Below are 18,379 nucleotides of genomic sequence, written 5' to 3'. Positions count from 1 at the left end.
CAGTATACTATGCAGTATAAAATACAATATTTATGTAATTTGTATTGATCAATACCTATTTAAATTCAAGAGCTAATCATTTGATATATTTCGTTTGGGTAAGGTATTATTTATTTGTTGTACGACGATAAGGTTAACGCAAAAATATAAAAAAAAATTATAATAATACAAAACAAAAAAAATCGTATTATATTTAAGGGTAGTGTATATCACTTAAAATATAAACAACCGGGCGTGGCTGGTTATAACTATTAGGGAGGTTGTTTTAACAAATTTTTATGTGTCCGCCTCCCAAATTGACTAAAAAAAAAAATGAAAAAGAAATTTCTTAATACATAATTTTTATATTCACAACATAACATATTATGCCCAGAGGTTGCTAACCGGCGGCACATTTGATGTTAGTAAATGGCACGCTAGTTTCAGATAAAATTGCACATATATATGTATTATATTATATTATTGTAAAGTTAATATATAAGTGTTAATTTTTTATGGCACATATTCATTTTTTTTTTTTTTTTTTGGCACAATATAGAAAAAGGTTGGCCACCTCTGACCTATATAATAATAATACGATTTACTTTACAATCATTTATTATATATTTTAACATATATTAAAAATATTTAGCAAATATATTATATATTATACTAAACATTTCACTTTTATTCAGCTTATCAAAATTTGAAACATTATTTTTTTTAATTATCTAAATTTGGTTAAACATGTGAGAAACAGCTATGAAAAATGGGTTATATTATACGTATTATATTCTTTAACGTTTAGTAAAATCATTAAAATGAAACGAAATATAAGTGTCGACTGTTCAATTTATGAAATGTATTCATATATTATATTTTAATTATGATTTTTTTTTATTTACAATTATTATAACGTTTATCGTTATTTCGTAAACTTGTTGTAAATGGAATTTTTGTTTTTATGATTTGGGTAAATACAACAAAAACATTTACACATAACAATGGACATTATATGAAATAGATATATTTTTATTATAACCTATGCCCTATATATTTATTGCCATAATAATAGTAACATATTGTCCGTGCCATCATTATATACCTACATTTAGGATTTATAGGAATAGTACGTGTATAAGAATTTATGTTGTGGTGAGGTACGAATATTCTTTTCACAGCCACCACTTCAATAACCGTTATAGGACGTCAAATGAATAACAAATAACCGATGAGGGACGATCGTGACAACGCCGAAACAATGACGGCGAACAACAATAATAACGATCAAATATCGGCAGGCGGATCCCAACACAGGTCTCAATGGACGTGCTATAATATTATCGTGTGATGCAATAATATTATTAAATGATAATACATATACTATATACAGGTAATAATACAATATTATAATTGTTGTAATAATGTTCTATAAATCCGAAACATTGAAAAAAAATGCAAATAAAATAATTTATGTTCAGGAAACTTGGTGCAAAAAACTGTAAGGTGTAACTTAGTTCTATACTTGGCCAGTCGAATTTGTGTGGGAATGCCGAATTTCCGATAGAACCAACTTGCAATCTGACCTTGGTTTTTATTTTTATATTTTATTATAGTTACATCCAAAGTATCAGTGGTATATTTACAAACTTTTTTTTTGAAAATACATCCGTCAAAACTCTAGAATGACAAATAATACACAAGCGAAATTGGAACAGTCGATAGAATGAATTATAATATAATAATAATAATAGTGATAAAGATTAAATGGTGTACGCCAAACAGTCTTAAAAGTTATTAGTATAATAAATAGTATTTTCTACGAATACAGTAATTGCCCGTTTTTCGACTTTCTATCGATCGATCAGACCGATCATAATATCAGATTATTCGTATACGGTGTATGTGTGACCGGTGTGAGTGCTGTACGGTACTTTTAAAACAATTATGTTATTGAATATTGACATGTTTAAAATTTGAGATATTTAAATATATTTTTTTTTTTGAACCCCCCCCCCCCCACGAACTATAAATACGCCACCACAAAATAGTAAAGCTATAAAATGAACATTAAACACAATACAAATGAATATTACTGGTAGAATACTCAAAGAAGCCATTAACCTAGGACGAAAAAAAGTAACGTTAAAATTTAAAGTCTTCCATTTTAATCAAAATATCTAGAATACGATACCGGCTAGCGGACAAACTCTCCCCGCGACCGGTGCCGAATTAACCAGTACTCGGAATCGCAATTGAAGTGTGGCGAACAACATATTATAATACGAGTGCAATAGACCACAGATCTACACTTTGCGGTGCGGTCGACATTGAAATTGGCATTGGTGCAAACAACGGCTGAAAGATGAACGGTCTCGTTCACGAGCTTCACTAAATACGATATTTTTGAAATTGTTCGTGGTGTGCGATCTTTACACGTGGCAAATATCATAGCGAAAGATCCGTCCGACTGGTCGTCCGTCGTCACTATTGGAATAAATTACCGTCGAAAAAAAAAATACACTCGAAAAACTTGAAATTCAGTTGAAAATTACGTGCACGTGCATCATTCATCAACACGTCAGCGACCACGCTATAATGTGACTACGAGACATTATATGACACCCAGTAATAACTGAAGGCAAGTTGCACGCATTATTAATTATTATTATTTACAATATACGTGCCCACAGAAGCACACACTCATTCAAACAACACATTCTCTTTCTTGAAATGCACTTTTAATGTGGTCCGCCGCGAAGTCATTAAATACGACCGGCAACTCTACATTATGCATAAAGCATAATACATTATGTACCTTGGCAGGTTCCTGCAGTGCATTTTATTTATATCACAGTATTGTTTAAGTCGTCTTTTAACTATTTAATATTATAATATTATTATGATCTGTGTTGGTTTTATTTATATTTATCTGCAAACGAAAATTATTATCGTTACCTAAAATTAAATATTGAAAATCTATTTTTCTATATTTTGTATAAATAATGCAATATATTTATAACACCATGGTAGAAATTATATCCTTTAAACATGACTTGAGTGTAATTGATTTTGGTTAACTGCTATCAGCTTAATATTTAGCAATTAATTTAAAATAGGTATACAATAATTATCCAAACGTGTTCATTTACATAATTCACACAATACATTAAATATAGACAGTCCATTTTAGACTTTCGATTAAATTATTGAACTACCAAGTTACGAGGAACATTAGTACTTAAATTATTTAATTAGAAAACAAGACAATACTGACATTAAAAATAATGTATTAATCAAAGAAAATAAACTTAAAAATAAACAAATGTAATGTAATATTTTTTTTTGCATATACTCCAAACTACATAATATTATATGCAGATATAATATTCATAATTTCAAGATTCATATTGTACTAAAGATCTATTGCTGTTAGAACGGTATCTTTATTATGTACCTACCTATTATTATCTTTTATGGTTAACACTTATCCGGGTAAAAGGATAACTTGCAATGCTACGGTTAGTATCATAAAGGGTGGAAAATCGAGTTTGGATAGCACTTTGAACAAGTAATTTTTCGATTTTCTCAATATTTCCTACAGACATTATAAAAATAACCGTGAAATGTTGAAAGTTAGAAAGAGCTTGTTCCAAGAAACTTCGCTCAGAATCTTCTTTCAAATACGATGATTTATCATTGACTTTATCACCCAAATATAATATTCCACTACATATTTACACCGAAACTATTTAGTGTTGAGGTATAGACGAGTCTTTAAACAATATATTTGGATACAATATATCCATTGGGATTCGGAAAATTTTTAAAAGTATAAACATTAATAATTTAGTGTGAATAATACGTTTTGTTTATTGATTAAAGTATATTCATATTACTTATAGTTCTATAAAAATATTTTATTATTATGTTTATATTTCAATTGTTTGTAAGTTTTAATCGAAAAAACAGTCATTTGTACTATAGATTTATTAATTTGAACTAAAATAAACTTAATCGTTTAATATATACGATTGAACTTTGAGAATATTTTCACTTACTATACGTTAATACATTATGACAACTATAAAAACTACACAAAAAGTATTAAAATTAGCCCTTTCTTTTAAAATTCATGACTTAAAATATATTACTTTAAATATTATTAACTTTTAGTAAATAAAACACATTTAAAATTGTTTTAAATGAACAACAGAAATCAAAACATAATTTAGAAATATATTTTGCTTTGTAAATTTTTAATTTTCAAATAATTACATATGTATTAAAAGATAAAACGTCATTAATACGTATTCAGTAGTTAATGTACTAAACATAATATTTTTTGTATAATTACTTTTATACATTATTTCAAATATTGTGTTATCTTTTAGACAAAACGAATCATATTATGCATTTCATTAAAAATATTAATTAATAAGCCAGATATTAAGTTATATGTTTCAAATTTTCAAAATACTTAAACTGCTGGCCGTAAAAAAAATGCAGGATTAGAATTTTTTTTGGTGTATTACACGGTGTAACTAAAACATGACTAGGACATTTTTGAACTACATCTTGAAATATTTTTTATTCATAACATATAGTAGTGATCTCTGTATGTACTTAAACTTATTGTATACCTACAATGGAATCAAATATCGTGAGTGCCTAAGTCTCTTTCAAGATCTTTCTATTCATATGATCATCAATAATTTATCCATTTAACTCGTTACGCGTGGTGGCAAAGAAGGGTGAAATAACCGTACAGGGTTTTCGCAATTGCATATTTATTCAAGCGAAAAAATCGGGATTTGCATTGTTTTATAGGCAAGCATTTTCTCTTTAACGACTCTACGCCCAATGTTTAGAAGCAGAATCCCGAATGACAGACATCAAAATTGCTTTAAAAAGCTCTTATTCATATATTTTACATTTCTGCCATAATATTTATAATTCAAAATACCATTTGCGACCAACATAGGTAATAACGATGAGTACACGTGATAATCACAAACTTTTTAGACCTGCAGATTCACTAAATCTGGGTCGTATACAATATTACGTTAACATATGCACATGTAAAGGAAGGTACATTATAAATTATAAATAAATGTGTGAAATTAAACATGTCTGACTTTCAAAAGAAACATGATTTAATATCCACGTTATATAATATAATACACCGCGCAGTAAATACATTTAACCTTAAAATGAATTGTGTTAAGTTTGTATCAAGTACTAGGGTTGGTTTTTTTTTTTTTTAATTTGTACTATAAATTACATATCAAAAATGAATGTTAGCTCTGGGTAGAATAACTGTGTTAAAGGAATTACTGTATACAGACCCACAACGCGTGACACGTCTACCATAGTCCATAAATATGTCGAATGAAAATAAACGTAATTTTGTGACAGTTAAAATTTGTCCAAAACAAAAACAGTCTGTTAAATCTATTGACCTGCTATCGATAGTGTGTAAATAATGTGTGTCACTCGCGTTCAGCATTTTAAATTGCATTTAAAAACGTATGACTAGTAAGCGACGTAATTTAAAATGTTTAAATATTTAAATAAAATTAAAATTTGCATTAAATATACCGAGGGCGAATCACGTATAGTTAGATTAATTGACGTGCAAGGGTTGTGTGTATAGGTAATAGGTATATATAATATATGAATATAGTATGATAATGTTTTTTTGAAGTCGTTGAAAACAATATTCTACACATTTTTAAAGGAATTTAGAATGAGCAAAAACCTACAAATGGGTTTATTTTCACAACAAAATCCCAACAAATTTTCTCAATTGTTACTTTTTTATAGCACTATAATACGCGCAAGACTACTAGTTCACACGTCAGATGTAAGCCTCAACATTTTCATATACCTATTTCAAGTTATGTTAACCAACAACTTTTATTTTGTTTTAAAATAAAGTGCAGAGATATTATATAATAGTTATTTAAAAATTGTTTATTTATTCACATAAACATAGTCATAAACTGTATTTTAATTTCGTACTATAATTTTACAGCAATTTCATATGATGCAATTAAATTAATCTCCTAATTTGGTTTATTTACAACAGGTCTTACATGGTTTTACATTTTCAGTGAGAAATTATTTTATATTTACCAATTTCTTTATAAACTTTTAACTCAATGCTTTATAAAGTAATTGCCTCTTGGCTTTTAAATTACCTAACTGACCATGAAAACAATTTCATTTTTTTAAATTATAATACAAAAATAAATACTGTTTACTTTATTTTATGAAATTATTATAACTTTTAATTAATTAATTTATCACTTATGAAATATTTGATAAATATTTCGTATTTAAATTTATAATAAACAAGTATATAGATAATAATAAGTATAGTATCGATTATTATTTTCGACCATGTTGACACTCAAATCATTGAGGATGAAAATATTTAATACTATTATCAAACTAATCTAATTAAGCACAAAGGCGTCATTATATTTAATATTTAATCTTTATATTTAACGCTTTTTCGTTAAGTTCTTGAACTACATATAAATGATTAATTAAAATAAAATAATAATTCATTAACCTTATTTAGGTGTTTACGATCTAATTAATTAATTAAAATGTTCATCTTGTATTTTAATTTGTAGGTATTTACATTTAGTTCAACGTTGTGCTTTGATATTCGTCATGCTACATTTATTTTATTTATCAATATTTAATGTTAGTTTTTTTATTGTTATAATTATTACTTATTGTAAAAAAATGTAATTTCTATATTAAATATTTATAGACCTACCACATTATATTGTATTAGAAATATTTTTCAAAATAATTGATGCATTAAATAAAAGTATCAAAATTATTTAAGAGCCAAGCGTTCTACAGTTATATAAAAAATTATACATATCGCGAATTCGTGAACCTATGTGACTAAAAATTACAGCTTAGTGAAAAATAGGTACAATATAATTTATATGTTTTAAGTTTGTAATAATTTTTGTTTTATTTAAATGTATCATAATATTTTAGCAAGTATATTTAAGTTCATTGTTAATCGGTTGTAAGAAAATAGTTTAACAATTCATACAAAAATGATGTCATCGGTTTTTAAAAATATTTGTTTATTTTAATATTACAAAAAGTTTATTTTATTTAAGTTGATTATAGCGTAAAGTGTAAATTATAAATAAAACTTTTATTTTCCAATCGTGTCGTTTCTCAGTCTTTGAAAATATGTTTTTTCATTATTATTATTATTAAATAGTAGGCGTTAAATAAAAAATACAAAAATGTACAAATTATTAAAACTTGTTAAAACTTTAAAAGTGATCGATAATTAAAATGCGTATTTTTTGAAATTCTCAGCCATAAAATATCTATAGAATTTGGATTTTTTTTATACTTTTACCCAAAAATGACTGGATGATAAAAATATTAGTAGTATTGCAGCGAACTTATATGGCGGTCGAATAATATTGGTCGATTCGTTTTTATTGAGTATGTGGCACTATAAATAAAACATTATTAATTCTGAAAATCAATCACTTCAATTTTTAAATAATATCTTATAACACAAATAATTTAATCATATAGATATACCATTCGCATATATTAAGTCATTATAGTTTTTATTAAATAATTAATTTTATAAAGTTATTAATGAAATTAATTGTTTAATGTAAAAAAGGTAATCAATTAAATTGCAATCGTTTTATTATCGAATTCATGATAAATTACAATTTTAACATACACAACATAATGCCATTCCCATATTCATAACCATATAGGACAACTATAATTTATTTTATGAAACGTGTATATAGGTGACTCTTTTCAGTTAGGTGATTCGTGTGACAGGGTTGGTGCTATTATTAAGCAACTTAATGTTTTATTCAATTCTCTTCGTAGTTGTTATATCGATTTAAGTCGAATAAAAATATTATTCAATTTAGACTGTAGGCATTATAAAATCGTCAAATTATCTAAGTATATTTATTTTTATCTGTGTTTTGTGCAACAAATGTCAATCCGATGACTTTTAATATGTTCAGACATATTCATACAATATAAACGGTTATTAATTGTTTTTTTTTTTTTTAACAGTACTATAGCTATAAATATAATAAGTAATTAAATGTATCAAATAATTATGTGCAAAATTATATTTTATATGCTCACATTTACATATATATAATATATATATATAATGTTTCCCATCCTTCCTTATGCAACCGTGTTTATGCAGAATCTTTTATTTCTTCGCTTCTTAATGGCGCAGTTGACGCTCTAGACCTTTTCGCATCAGCCACATTCTAAGTTTCTGATTACCCCACAAGGAATCACTCACTTCCTACGTTTTATCAAATCCCACGTCGCATTATGGTTACAAACACCTCATATATACGAGAAGAATGCTCCATTAGCTTAATAATTTATTTTAGTTTTTTGATACTTACCTACCTATACTATTTTTGATACGTTTTACACCTCATAAAATTCCGTATGGCGTAAAATAAATAAATAATGTTACTTAATACCAGCTGAATATTTATTATTTATAATTCATAATTCACGCCGAGGACTTAGCTTCATACATTTCTTCTTATTATTACTAAATGTTTCAAATATTTTAAAGTCGCTAAAACATTTAACTTATCTGACTGGATTGTTATAAATATATTTACATAATATCTATAATATAATTTAAATTCTTTGAATAAAACTTCCATGACCAATAAGAGTACCTACACCTAGTTTTATTTTATTTTTTAAATTTATAATAATCATAATATTTTACATAAATACAATTTGTAGAATTTGTAAAAACTTCAGTAACTGCGAATCGTATAAATTTTGTTAGGTACTATAAAAATGGAAAATATACAAGTTATGTAAACATTAAATTTAATATAAGTTTAGTAATCTACTGCATTATTCAACATTTTATCGTTATTTAGATTCTTAATGCATACCTAGTTTTATATAATTTACATTTAATTTGCTGCAATGGCTTAACATTACTTAACTAATAACTTTGTAAAATCTTATTTTAATTTGTGTTTTGTAATAGAACACCGCCAAATTATAAATTATTATATTATTTATATATAGTATATTGTATGGTCGTCCATACTACACGCACAATATACGCAATAAATATAATACATCATAAATCATAATAAATATTAATTGTTACATTCGTTCAATGAAATGCTCCGAGAATACATAATACTATAATTGTTAGTATTTGAACATTGTAAACAAAAAGGGATATTAATCCCTATAAGATACAGAGTGGTGACCAACCGTCTAGCCAATGTATAAAGTTCATGTTATGGCGTAATTTGTACGTAACCTTTGCGTAGATATGATCCACTTAGTCACTGGCCCAAAGACATAAATCTGCGTGGTAAATGGTGGACACGAGCTATTTTTTCAATTTCGACAAAACCTCGGCAATGTATGGCATTTATTTATATTTTCAGCGTTTCGAGTTGGTCGGCGGGTATTGTGGTCAATGGAGTCGGGCCAAAATTGTTATCGTGTGTCGACGGGTTTTCAGAGTTCGCGGTGATTTAAGTCCTCCCGTTGAACTTTTAATGGTTTTTCAGCGGTTTTATACTCACCGGGGCCAAGAAATTTATTGCCCGCACCATCTGCCTGGACACGTTTTTAATACGACGCGTACGACCGCGCGCGCGCGTACACACACACACACACACACGCACACACACACACTTTGCAGATGGAATAAAAATTGGAACGTAACAGAGTGTTCCGCGGGCTACGCGGTCGGGTCGTCGACGACGATGCCGCCGACGCCCGATACGGCTGCCACGTAGCTAGTTTTGACGAAAAGGATCCAAATCATCGGGTCCGAATATATAGACGGGTGATTAATTACCCGGTTCCGAGCTAAAAGCAATAGCTGTCATTCATTATCAGGCAACGTCGAAATTAATGTCAGCTTGCAGATAAACACTGGAGGTGACCCCTTTGCATACACGCGCGCCGCCAGTTTGCGCGTATACTCCTCCGGCCGAGTACCTAAATAATAATAATAATAATAATATGTGCGTCGTGTGCAATATGTGAAACGAGTTAGCCTCTGCCGGAAGTCCCAGTTACAGGCCGATCTCAGTTGTTGTATGTTATATAGATAGTAAATTCGCAATAATGGATACCCTTACGAGGGCGTATATTATACCGCGGTAATACCATTAACAGTAGTTCTATACGGTTGTAGATATAAAACGTATAGTCGGCCGGTTAACGTAGGGGTACTCTTAGATTATTGATGAACATATTTTTTTTTTTCGTAAAAACTCTAAAAACTAGATTCAATCATCCATATTGAATTAGAAAAAAAGATTTAAACTGAATTAATATTATCAAAGTTTTTATTCTGTTTTTTTATTTTATATTTTTGTGTATACTTTCTGAATATTTCTAATAAAATGAACTTAGAAAAAACGTATGTAATAATTTTATAAGTTTATGTGAGGCACTTAACGTGGTTTGTTACAGTACATTAAATCTACAACGACATATATTTACATTCAGACGATCAGAAACGTTTCAATAACATTTCATTTACCGTTTTTTATTTTGGTTATTTAATTTTTGAACAATATTGATTCTTTATTATTGGCAAATGATCATAAAGCTCCATATACTAGAAAACAAATCTTTTAATATGTGAATTCTTTGAACTTTTAATATAATTTATTCGCGTATTATTTTTTTCATGTTATACATTTTTTTGCATATTTTTAATTGCAAATTTACCAGCCGTTATTAATTTAAGTATAGTTATTACTTATTATAAATTAAATTATTACATTTTTAATTTTATACATTCTTAAAATTTTAATTTTAAAATTTATTTTTCTATTCTGAATTAAGCTTGGACTATATACGTATGAATGTTGTATTAGCCTAACAATAATGATTTATTTTATTTTTCTATTACTACTTTTCTTGGTAGGAAAAAGGAATGTTCTAACAATACTATACAGCTCATTTAAATATACAAATAAATTATTTATTGTACTTTAAAAATGTAATTTTTATTTTTCTAAGGTTGAGATAAAACTATCCACAGTATTGAAGAAATGCAAGCAAGTGTGATAACTAAATTCCACTTCTGCTGTAAGTTATTTTGTTAATCCGATGAGACTTTTTTCGATGTGATGCACATTTCATCAGGATACTACGGATTTATTAACACAATGATACGAGTGCTTAATATACAATATCCTTTTAATGCTTAAATTTTAAGAAAATAAATTAAACATAAACAAAATATGTAGTGTTGTACAATAATTGGCATATTGTAACATTCAACCAACAATAATCTTTTTTGTTCATACTAAATAATATACTAAAAACATGCAAACATGATTAAATACATTTAAGTAACTATTTGATAATCATTTTTTTTTTGTACACTATAGATTATAAAATCTATGACTATATTGTATGCACGGGCGTCACGAAAAGTTGTAACCAAACTTCCAAACTCCACTGGAGATAGTTTTGATTCGATCCTTATTTAACGTTCACACAAAGTTCAAAAACGGAGAGTAATATTATATTACAGTTCCAAACTATAATATAAATCGAACCTACCCAAAACCGGATTTTGCCAAGTCCCAGGAAAATGACTGAACCTTACTAAATACCTTCCTGCTCAAACTATGGAGTATTTGTAGAAAAAAAAATTGTAGGCAGTAAGTATTACAATTAAATTGATTAGGTTGTAAATAGTTTTTATTTAATATTCGTAACGTACAATACCTATTATATATACACACACGTGGTTATATAATTTAATAGTAAATTATGTCAATAAATTAAACAGGTTATTGTTTATAGCGCCCATTTGAACATACAATAAATGTATTTTACGTAAAACTGAATTTAAATTACTACAATGTTATTATAGCAAATAATAGATAGTTTGATATATTATATTGTGTAATAGTAATATCAATATGATAATAATATACCTATACCTACATGCAATTACCATGACGTGTTGATAATTGTGTAGGTAACGCAATTTACTTTTACTGAGTTATATATATATATATATATACGTTTCTTTGTTCTTAGTGTTGTTAGCTAGTTTTCTTATTTTTCTTTTAGATGAACACTTGATTCCAAAAGAAAATAAAAAACCTCATATTATACAATATATATTGAAGCCCTATTGTCCGGAGGGCATTACTTATTCTCCACCAGCGTTCATTCAGAATGTGATCATGCCAGTTCGCTTAGGATTCCACTAGCAGTTTCGAAACGAAACCATAGATTCTACAAAAGAATCCAACACACGTCATTAAAATATATATATATATATATATATATATGTATAATATTATGTTAGTTTGGTTCAATAAACTGAGAGATGTTGGTTTTTTTCCTTATGTTATTTTAACGCGAAGTGATCACGTATTTACCCTAAATTATAAAAATGTAATGATTATGAAATGTTTTTCGGGTAGTAATTCTTATTGTCAATCAATTTTTTTTAACAACCCTTTAACTCTGAGTACTTACCTACAATTTAACGAAACTATTAACCCCAATTATGGGTTTATTTCACGTAAACCACATTAAATACTATTAATTTGTTAATTACGTTTTTCAATGTTTACTCACCACTAAAATAATTACATGTTGATAAGTGATGGACTTTTTTCAATATCAATAGTATTAAATTGCATTGAATATAACGTTTTAAGCTTCAAAACGTCAAATCTACTATATTATAATATTCTGAAATACAAATTAAACGAGTAAAAACTTTAAAAGTTATTGACAGTATTTTTTAACACATTTATGATAATAAATATTTTATAAAATTATTTTAACAGACTTATCTTGAATACTTTCGATGTTATTAAATAATTATACCTTTCAAACCTGTAACCGTAACCTTATAATATTTATTCTACGTCTTGATAGTTGAACCATAAATAATATCAAATGGGATATCATCCATTTGACCATTTCTCGTAACGGATGGTATAGGGATTATGAAATAAGGTGTAAAATGTAGTTTTTTGGGCTACGCATATTTTTTTGGGGTCCATTGCGTGTATTGCTAAGGGAATATAGCATTTATTACAATACTTTACAAGGAAATTACTTTAAGTAGCTGTCACTTTTCAGTAAGAATTCCCAACTGTCTGTCAAGTGCTGACAACCACTTAAAGTAAATTAAACTTTGATTTCGTAACAATTGTATGAAACGTGTGGCATATTTTTAATCTTTTAAAATTATTTATTTCAATATAAGCGTAACATGAGCATGACCGTATTAAATTAACTTAATTTAATGTATTTCGATGCTTTAATTTATCAATTTGTTCTTTTGAGACGTTTATTTCATATAAGATAATTTATAACATTCTTCCCAAATGTATTACGATATAACTAATAAACGTAATTAAATTAATTTTAACGATTTAAGTTTTATAATTGTGGCTGTTATATGAAATATAATTTAGATATTTTAGATTCTGAGAAATGCAATGGATAACAGTTTGAAAATTACATAGTTGTAAACACATACAAGCGAGTGCATTTAAATAGTTTGTATTGTATTACAATTATTATTATGCTAACGCAGTATAATTAATATAACTTTAACGGCTTTATTTTTTACACTTTTAATAGTAATAATTCAACTTGATTCTAAAATGGTGTGAGATGTTCTGTTGAATTTTTTTTTTTTTTCTTAGTTTCAATTTAATTATTATTGTTTTAATTCTACAGCTAGGTGCGTCGTCTAGGATAGGAAGAATTCTTTCAAATGTTTATTCCCTCTTCACTATTATATCGATTATAAATCTAGTAAGTTTATATTTAATTCTCCGAAGATATAGTTTTCGATTATTTCATTATTTTTCGTAACTTGTTAAGGAACGCCAACCAACACTTGTCAACCACAGCGTTCTTTTAGCATAACTCTGCTTGATATTAAACTTTAAATTCGACGTTTTATCATTTATTTTAAGTTAGTTATAATAACACACTTTTATTTGCTGATTTATATTTACTTTCTAATAGGTAATTCGTTGTTAAAACATAGCTATTAGTTTTAAATTTGTTTGAATTCATCAATTCAATATCATAATTTGTTTATTTATTTCTAAGAAGTTATAGTAGTTTACATATACACATTTTTAAACATAAATAAGATGGACAATGTGTATAATATATTATTTATAAATTCTGTTTTGTAAATTAGATAAATTTTAATATACAATGTTTTTTTGTACAATTTCTTCATAAAGATTTTTATCTATTAAAAATATTGTATTTAATTTAATGTGTTTAGTGTTTACTAATAACAGGTGTGGGAAGTATAGAATTATCAAAATAATTTGTTTTTAGAGTCAATTAAAAAAATAATATATCATTCAACTTTAAGTTTGAGTATTAAGTTTTTTTCTTTTAAGATTTAAATTTAAAGTTTTGAATCTGAGTAATAACAATCAGAAGAAGAATTTTAATTCTGGGTATATAATACTTAGTGTAAGTTATGGAGATACTTGGACGTAAAATCAAAAACCTGGAAACTTTTGTTAACAAAATGTTATCATTTTTTATGTAAGTATTTTATTTTATTTATTATATTAAAAATCTCGCTATGAGAAGAATTAACATTGGAAGCAAATGTACGTAATGATATTGCATCCATAAATAATAATTTTTACACATACAATATACGTCATGAACTCATGAACAAATGTTCTGATTACTAAAGTTCGTCAGTTTTATTTAAAAAAAAAAAATAATATAATAATAACGACAATTGTATACTAGTTTTCCGACTGGATATCATAGATTTGTGTGGTAACTGTATTATAATGTTCAGCTATACCTATATAAGTTAGTTGAACAATACTTCAAAATTAACGTTTAAATATTATGCCGTGAATATGCTATGCAAATCCACTTTTATATTTAATAAAGAAAAAAAAATGAAACGTAAAAAACTAAAAAAAATAAATACGTACTTATAGGATGAATAAAAAAAAAAAATAAATAAAATAATAACCGTCTGTTATACACATATATATGCAACACCCTTGTCACGGGGGAGAATTTCAACGTATAACACGTCTAGCGACTCACTGCTACGGTTGCGTATTTTTGCGATCGTACAAGAGATATTACGACGACAGGCGCTATCGCTTACAACCAAATCGAACAATCCGTGTTGAAGAGACACCGGATTACACAATATTCTAGGAAGCAAATCAACGACTGTACTTCCTGTTTGTTTGAACGAACAGTGGTTCTAAAGCCTCCTTCCCGCTAGATTGGTCTGTAGCGTCACCGTCGGTTTAACCGCAATAAGACCGAAACACTAAAAAGTTGCGAAACAATTTATCACCAAACACGACAGCGTCTATATAATATTATAATACGTGTATATCTAATAACATCAGTCGAGAACTCTGAACATTTCTCAGATTTTTCTTATCAGTCGGTAGACAGGTCAATTTTTTTCCCATCTATCTACAATATATTACGCGTTACCCCGCACGAAACTCTATACGCCGTCGTACGGTCACGCGCGTCTTCCTTTCTTGAATAATATTACTAAAATTAATAACTACCGAGAGCATCGGGCTGCTGCCAGTTTTGGAGATGTTACACGACGAATATGTCGTGTATTGGATTTTAGTAATTTATACCGATTTACTCATCTCGGCGTAGTGTCGGGAAGTATTATTAATTATAGCATTTCCATCAGATCATGAAAAAAAATATTTCAAATTATATTTTAACTTTTATCTTCTTATTATGTCGGACCAAAAATACGTACGAGTTACCGTACGTCACACATTTAATTCTTATGGTCTCGACTCGTTAACTATTGTAATGGTATTAATAATACCGTTTAAAAGTAATACGCGTATATGCAGTTCTATGGCGTTATTGTCTAAAGCACACACCGTCGCGATATACTTACCGAATGCATTCAATCGCCCGGCACTTTGTTTTTTTTTTTAAAGACAGCTGTCCGCGATGCGACGGCCAACGGCCAAGTATTGTACTGCAGTAACACTATAGTTTACGATGGTCTATGCACTGCACCGAACTTTCGGAAGGAACGGATTAGAATACAACGGACGACCCAGTCGAATTAAAAAAAAAATAAATACGAAAATATACGGTCTCTGTGAACGGCACGAATGGACGTCAATAAATCATATTTATCTCGCCAACAATATTATTATTCACACGAAACGTATATAATATGTACGCGAAGCCGCGGCGGGTGCGCGAGTTATACGGCTGTTACAGTTGTCTATATGCGTATAATACATACATTATAATCGCGGCGACGATCGTGACGACTTGCACCGTTAGATACCACGAGGAGGTATCCCAGTCGAACCGCGATGCCTCCGAATTAGTCACTGGTCTATTTGCCCCGAGACGACGACGGCGTCGGTGGCGCGATAGGAGCGCGCGTAGTCGGCGGGAATCGGGTGAACGTGAAACCGTTAACTACCCTCAGCTCGAGGTGCGCTGGTGCTGGATAAACATACATTCTCACACACACACACACACACACACACACATACACACTCACACAAACACACACAAACACCCACTCATACATACACACACACATATATATATATATATTATACCTATATAATATATGTGTGTATGTATGATGTGGACGTACGCGCGCGCATTGGTATGTGTGTTGTGTGTGTGTGTGTAACTGGGGACCACCGCGTACGGCCGTAAATCTCACGTTTTTTTTTTTTTTTTTTTATTCTAAATAGAACCGATTACGCACGTGAAAGCGATCAATTATTTTTTTAATTTTGTTTTTTATCAAACAGACCGATGTGATATTTCACGGTTACATATTTTCAGATTTACAAATCATATTGGAATATCACGGAAAGGTTACAGATGAGGTATCTTCTCCCGTCAATTGTAGTGAAATACTCGAGTAAATTTATAACTACAATAATCGCAGATTCGATAGGTAATATCTAAAATATAGTATCTCAATCAATACCTAATACGGTACTATATTAACTATTCTATTTTTTTTTTTTTTTTTTTTTTTTTTTTTTTAACATCACTGTTTTTTATTTACACATAGGTATGTAATTCATGATTGCACGTTTTACAAAATATGTTATAATATATTCAAAAGGTTTTAAAGACATAGAGCTGATAGTGTACCGAATTTTAAATTTTACGTGTTTATACATAAAATATGATATACTTATAAATTATTATCTCTACTAATGAAAGACAATATCTATGAAATTCAAAGTTCCGAAATTCGATATATTGGTATTCTATAATACCCGAGGATATGTACCACGAAGCTAATTTTTTAAATTATCCATTTTAATCAGGGGTTTACACTGGGATTCATTGACTCACAAAAAAGGAATATATTTTTTGTTCGTTTAGGATTGCCATTAGTTACAAAAAAAATGTATAGTTTTTATAACTAAATGTAATTTAGACATGTATTTTATGTTTGGTCAAAACCGTTTAAATTCGTGTATAGTTTACATATAACAAGGTTTAAGCTATGCAGAAACAGCTATAGTTAATAAATATATTAACTATATAAAATCAAAGGCCAAAAACGGTGGTAAATCCACAGTTTTTGAAAAATGTTCATAAAATTGTCTTCAATTGATTCAGAAAAATTCATAATGTCGTAAGAAATGTTTACTTTACAGCATACAGACGTTGAATATAATATTGACTAACGAAAAACTATTGTTTTTATTTATATTATATATATTTTTGACATTGGTTTGAAAAAATACAATATGTATTACGACCAAGTATAATCCTAGACCTATATTTTATATTTTTTTAAAAGCAAATCAAATAGCTGTGTTAAAAATCTGTACGGTTTAAAGTTTAACGGAATTAAAGAAGTGCTCAATACATGATCCACTTGTCACCGGCAACGTCGTGCAAAGTCAGCTATTTAATACAACTTTTATAGAATTATAGTTTTACTCAAAACGTATTATTTGTCTATAAATAATCTAATCAGAATAAAATTTAAACTAAAATAAATGTATAGATATATAAAACAAAAATAGTAATAATATAGACCTTACTAAAATCAATTCCTATATAATGTATTTCTCATTATACTGCAGTTTTATATTTAGTTGAATATTTTATATTTTCGTTTTAATATTAGCTTATCTATATAATTTAAAATAACTTGCAAAGTAATAAATGTATTGGTAATTATAATAATAATATTAAAAAAACATAAAATTTTCCATTTTCACTTAAAATACATTATACTTTTAAACGGTACACAAAAACAACACTACTTTAGGTATCAAGCAGATCCATTACACTAGAGACT

General features: G+C 28.0%; 1 protein-coding gene across 2 annotated transcripts in view; it reads right to left on the bottom strand.

Moving 5' to 3' along the window:
- LOC132917711 (basement membrane-specific heparan sulfate proteoglycan core protein-like) overlaps nucleotides 1–16,444 on the bottom strand; it is a 135,144-nt gene extending 118,700 nt beyond the window's left edge. The window contains exon 1 of one of the 2 annotated variants that reach the window (XM_060978582.1): nucleotides 15,971–16,444. The gene's annotated coding sequence lies outside the window, so the exon portion shown is untranslated. The remainder of the gene's footprint in view (nucleotides 1–15,970) is intronic. The other variant, XM_060978580.1, reaches the window with a different exon arrangement.
- Nucleotides 16,445–18,379: the final 1,935 nt, after the last annotated feature.

This window comes from Rhopalosiphum padi, chromosome 1, assembly GCF_020882245.1.
Source record: "Rhopalosiphum padi isolate XX-2018 chromosome 1, ASM2088224v1, whole genome shotgun sequence".
Classification (NCBI taxonomy): domain Eukaryota; kingdom Metazoa; phylum Arthropoda; class Insecta; order Hemiptera; family Aphididae; genus Rhopalosiphum; species Rhopalosiphum padi.
Note: the sequence above shows the minus strand (reverse complement) of the source record. Positions and strands in the feature narration are given on the sequence as shown.